Source organism: Pteronotus mesoamericanus, unplaced genomic scaffold (assembly GCF_021234165.1).
Source record: "Pteronotus mesoamericanus isolate MK-2021 breed Mesoamerican mustached bat unplaced genomic scaffold, CSHL_Meso_final scaffold_54, whole genome shotgun sequence".
NCBI lineage: Eukaryota > Metazoa > Chordata > Mammalia > Chiroptera > Mormoopidae > Pteronotus > Pteronotus mesoamericanus.
Window position 1 is genome coordinate 57,467,499 of NW_026555321.1, and position 6,000 is coordinate 57,473,498.

Here is a 6,000-nt window from a genome sequence, read left to right on the forward strand (position 1 = left end):
ACTTATAAACACAATGTCAAAAGAATGGTGGGATGGGTTACAATTTCCAACAGTTACAATTTTCCACTGTTACAGTTGGCACTCAATATTGTAACTGAATTGATACAGACTTGGAATTAGTAAAGTCCTCAAAAGGTCCCTTGAGATAGGCCTTTGGCTGGATCATTCCAAATTAGCTTCTCTATAAGGACTCTTTACAATTACCAAGAGACCTCATTCCTATAGGTCACAAGCATTAATACTTTTAAATTATTAATGTAAGAACATTAGCTGAGACTAAAGCTATGCTATCCACAAGGAAATTCTAAATTGAAATCACTTATCAAAGTAGAGCTATGAGCTTTTTAGATATTTTATTCTGGATTTGGCAACCCATACGCACAGGCTATACAGTTCATTGCTGCTGTTATTTATAGGAGATATATTCAGTACTGCATCTGCTGTATCACAAAATATTGATAGCTGCAACTATCAATATATTAATTATATTATAACAGGGTTTTGTTGGTATTTTTTTGCAAGTTATAGTTCACTTCAGTTTTGTATTTCTAATTAGTGGTAAATTATACAAGCTATAAGTTCTGTTAAAAAAATATGAACAAAGTCACTTTAAAATTGTATCAGAGTTACCATCCCAGGGGGATTTCCTTGCATGTCTTATGCCTCAAACCTTTGCAATATTAAAACAGGGCAAAATAACCTTTGGGGTGGCCCTAACTCAAGATTGTGTCCCAAAGAACTGTTTACAAGGAAAACAGGAAAGCAGATATTATGGCTACCAACTGATGACTACCAGAATAAAAATTAAAAGTATTCTTTAGAATAACTGTCACTATATGCACCAGTTGAAATGCCTTCAATGATGTAATCATTCCCCTTCACTTTCTCATAAATTCCCCTTGCCTTTGTCTCTTAATTGGAACGATATTTGAGTTTCTGCTTCCCAAATAGCTATTTTTCTTATCTCAAATAAATGGTTATTACTTTTCAATTTGGGCTTTTATTTTTAGGTTAACATATCTGATATTAGGAATGGGATCTGAAAATGGTTTTACCTTCAGGGACCGGCATTCCTTGGAAACAGTTATGGTACCTACAGAGCCTCTTTTGTGCTCACTGTTGCCACAGGCCACTATCTCCTTGACTAAAGCCCTCCTATGTTTGGAACTCCCTCCTTTTTTGGCTGAGGTCAAATACCTTTACCTGAGATAGGGAAGGGTTTTTCCCTCATTTCCCTCAGGGATCTAAGGGCAATTGCCCTGGGGATGATTGTCCTGGTGTTGGCATGCAGCATGTAGCAGGGGACTGTAGGAGCTTGCTGCTTCCTGTGAAACGATCTCTTTTTTTTCTCAAGAGGGACATTTCACAGCTCTCATGTTAGTAAGAAGCGCCCTGGGGGTGAGAAGTTCACAGGGGTTTCCCTGGTGGGTGAGGACTTAGGTGTTGCTAGCACTTTGATTTCTTTGTCTTCTCTCTGCCTATTATGTTGTTTGTCATAAGAAAAAGATTTCATAAAGAGATAAATCCAATCCTCTCTGGAACAATGAAATACATTCTTTGATTGATAAGCAGAAGTTTCTAAAAGATAAAATAATTTCTCTAAAACAACCCAATAAGAAACTTTGGCCATTTGAGTAGATACTTTAACATTTCGTACTGTTTGTCGTCCTGCCCAAAACCTGACAAGATATTACAAAAAATTTAATAACTATATGATTAGAAATTTGGCAAAATTAGAAACTGATTTTTCAAAGTCAACTAGGATTTTAAAGCTTCCTCAGGATCTTTCCAAGGCCTTCCTGACAGATATAATCAGAAATGTAAACACAGTCCACAACTGCCTGAGACTAAAAAAATCAAAGGGACAAAATAGGAAAGAAAAGCCTTTTAAAAAAAGCATAAGCAGCTGAAAAGATTCCCTTGTCTAAGCAGTCACTGCTAATGTATTTAAAAATTATTTATCGAGGACAAATACAAATCTTAGTTTTGAACATACGAACAGTAACTTATTATGTTATAACTTAACAAGGTTTTGCATTATTGTACCTGTTTCATGCCTGAAGTTTTTAAAACAACAAATCAGGTCTCTGGTTTTGTGTATATGTGTGTGCACCTTCAGAAGAAATTGTTAGAATTTTTTATAAAGAGCTCAGATTAATTGGCTTAAATAAATTAAGCACTTAGATAAATTAAGAAATATAATAGTCTGCTTCTTGAGCTCCTGAGTAGAGTGGATTTGGCCGTCTGCTGCTAACACAAGCCTAAGTAAGACAAAAGTTGGTGGGGAAAGAAAAAGGTCTTTATTAAAAATTTTCCCCAATTTGGGGACTTGGGAGACTCCCCAACTCCAGCCCAATCTGTCCCACAAAACAGAGAAAGAACCCAGCCACCCCTAGAACCAGAGAAAGTGTTCAGAAACCCCACTTCATCTTTATCTGTACTTCTGGAGCCCGCGGCTGCTGTATGGGCGTCTCTCTGGCTTCGGGCTCCCTTCCTGGAGTGTGCACTGGTGAGGCCGGCACCGTCATGCCCTGCCACAGCTGCTTTTCTTGGCTGGAGGGGCCCAGGGCCGCTGCCAGTCACGCTGCTGGTTGTGCAGGGGCTCCACCGCTGGGACGCAGCATCTGAGGCTGCTCATGCCCCCAGGGCTGGTGAGCACTCCTGCACCTATCTCAGAGGCAGAGAAGGGCACACAGCTGCAGCATCCTATTGGTAGCCACCAGGGTATGCATCCCCGTGGCATGGCCTAGCACACGGGACTCAGCTTTGGCACAAGCCACCCCCGACTGGGCAAGTGAGGGGCAGCAGAAGAGCCAAGTCTCCACCTGCCCTCTGTTTGAAAATCCGGGTCACAAAGTTACACACACACGGCAGAAACGTCATTCTTCCCAGCCAATCCAGGCTAGACTGGCAAGTATGTACCTCCCCTTGAACTCTAAAGAGGGCCTTTCCTTTCATCTATCCTGGTCGTCAGCCTGCACGGTATCTCTACACTGGGCAGGGAGTCTTGGGCCATGCTAGGTCGGTTGCGACGCAATGTGACACCAACAAGGCTTGCTTTGTTTACCCTTTACCAGGGGTATGGAAGTCTATCCTATGCTGCACTGCAGCATTTTTTCCTGAAACCCTGCGGAAATGCAGACTTCCATGAGCTGTCCCAGGCCTCCCTGCCTGTTCCCAGTGATCTCACCAGATCTCTCTGTATCACTTGCACTTGTAGAATTGTATTCCCTTCTGCTTTGCCATCTTTTTAAAAATATATGTAACTGTATCAGTACTTGGTTACATTATTTTTTCCTTCTCTTTGGGCCATAAGCTTTAGAGTAGTAACTTCTAGAGCAAGCTAACTTAGAAGTTTAGTGATGAGACCATTACATGGAGAATTAATTTGCATGTATGAGGTAAGAAGGTGTTATTTAGGTATGCTACAGGCTTACCTTAAACCACTTAACTTATTCTTCAAAATACAGCAGTACCTCGGAACTCGTCATTAATTTGTTCCAGTACTCGTGATGAGTGCTGAAACAGATGAGTACTGAAACAATTTTTCAAGTGACGAGTGATGAAGCATTTTTCTCTTGTGGGACGGCATCGTTACTCATACAAGGTCTAGCAAGTGCCAGGAGTCCCAAGCAAGTGCTGAGTGCTGGATCATTTTTTTTTTTTTTCTCATCAAAATGAAAGGAGTAGAGGGTTTGATGTGTTCTGAGGCTGACAAGTACCAAGATATGACTGTAACTATAATGTTGGTGATAAAGCAAATTATGAATAGCTTTAATTCTATGTTTAAAAGTTATATGTTGCACAAGCTTAAATCTGGACATTGGAATTTAAGCAATTCTTGAAATGTGTGAATGTCTCCTTGATGTACTGTTACACAGCAAAACATATTTATATATATAAAACAGAAGTAATACAAATTCTTTTCAATAATACATAATGTTGAAAAACATTTAATATTAAAGCTAACTTTAAGCTTGTTGGTTTAATTAAAACAGACACATCTTTAGAATTATTAACATTTAATATAATATTTTTATTTTACCTGGGTTTACAAAAATGAGTTTATGTTATTTTTGTTATAGCTTGGGATAAATTAATAACTAATGTCACATCAAATTTTTATGAATAACTAAATATCATTATTAAAAATTAGTTAATGTAAATAGAATAAAGGGGTTTCAAGGAAAATTTTTAGCAATAACTCTTTTATGGTATTTGTACTTAATAATAGTACTAATTAGTAGAATCTTACTTTCCCTAATTAGTAAAACCTTAGTTTTACTATTTAAGTTAAAAGATGAAAAATGACATCGAGATCATTTCCAAATAAGATGAAATACTGAAATATTAATTGTTAAATAAATCAAAGTTTACCTATTTTTTGGCCTCTTAATGCAGAAAAACTAAAGACATCTGGATCTACTAATAAAAGGATCATTTTGATGTAAGAAATGTTCAAACCTGTAAGAATTTTTATGAGTTACTTTGAGCCAAACTGACAATTGCCAGAAAGCAAAATCTCAATGGACTGAGAAAATGCTGTGGAGAATAGCAGTTTTGCATCTTATTTTTATACATTAGAATCAAAAGGACAGGGCTCTGCATTCTATTTTCAAGGGTTTTTAAGGGTGGATAATTTTTTTTATTTATTATTTTTTATTAATTATTTTTTCAAATACATTTGGCTCCGCCTTCCCCCCACCACTTTCCTTTGCCCCTCCCCCCTCCCTCCCTCAACTCTTCCCCTTTGGTTTTGTCCATGAGTCCTTGCTATTTGTTCCTTGACTTGCCCCTTCCCTTCCTTTTCCCTGCCCACCCCTCCCTCCTTCCCTCTTGTCTCTGTTGGTTTCTTTTTCCTTTCAGTGTTGCTGGTCTTATTTTCCTTGCATCTTTGTTTTGTTGGTTAGGTTCCACTTATAGGTGAGATCATATGGTATTTGTCTTTCGCCTCCTGGCTTATTTCACTTAGCATAATGCTCTCTAGTTCCATCCATGCTGTCGCGAAGTGCAGTAGTTCTTTCTTTTCTTTCTGCTGCATAGTATTCCATTGTCTAAATGTACCATAATTTTTTGATCCAATCATGTACTGATGGGCATTTAAGTTGCTTCCAACATTTGGCTATTGTAAATTGTGCTGCTATGAACATTGGGGTGCCTAGGTTCTTTTGAATTGGCATTTCAGGATTCTTAGGGTATAATCCCAGCAGGGGAATCACTGTATCAAAAGGCAGTTCCATTTTCAGCTTTTTGAGGAAATTCCACACTGCTTTCCACAGTGGCTGCACCAGTCTGCATTCCCGCCAACAGTGGACTAGGGTTCCCTTTTCTCCACAGCCTCGCCAGCACCTGTTGTTTGTGGATCTGTTTATGATGGCCATTCTGACCGGTGTGAGGTGGTACCTCATGGTGGTTTTGATCTGCATTTCTCTGATGGCTAGTGATGCTGAGCATCCATTCAAATGCCTCTGGGCCCTCTGTATCTCTTCCTTGGAAAAATGCCTGCCCAGGTCCTTTGCCCATTTTTTGATTGGATCGTTTGTCTTCTTGGAGTGGAGTCATGTGAGTTCTTTATATATCTTGGAGATCAAACCTCTATCTGATGTATCATTAAGGGTGGATAATTTAAAGGTGGTCCCATGGGAGAATCTCAAAAAGAATATTCATCATCTTTCCAGGTGTGTCATTTCAGGGTCATAGTCTGCACTGATTGCTTGGCCCCAGGGCAGGAATTCATGGGTCATTGTAGCTGGTCCTGATGTCAGCCATGGCATTGCTTACCTGGTTTTGGTGCTTTTCTGGGCCTGGAGCTGAAACACAACTGAAGGTTAGATGTTATCCCTAGGAGTTAACGCTTCGGTGAGTGGTCATAAAAAGATTTGTATGGGGTTCCTGTGAAGCTATTTTCTGCAACTTGTTCCGCCTCTAAAGATATCTAATCTGCATATAACTAGTGACATGACAGGGGATGAAAGGTCAGGGGTGGATCTGAAACCTATG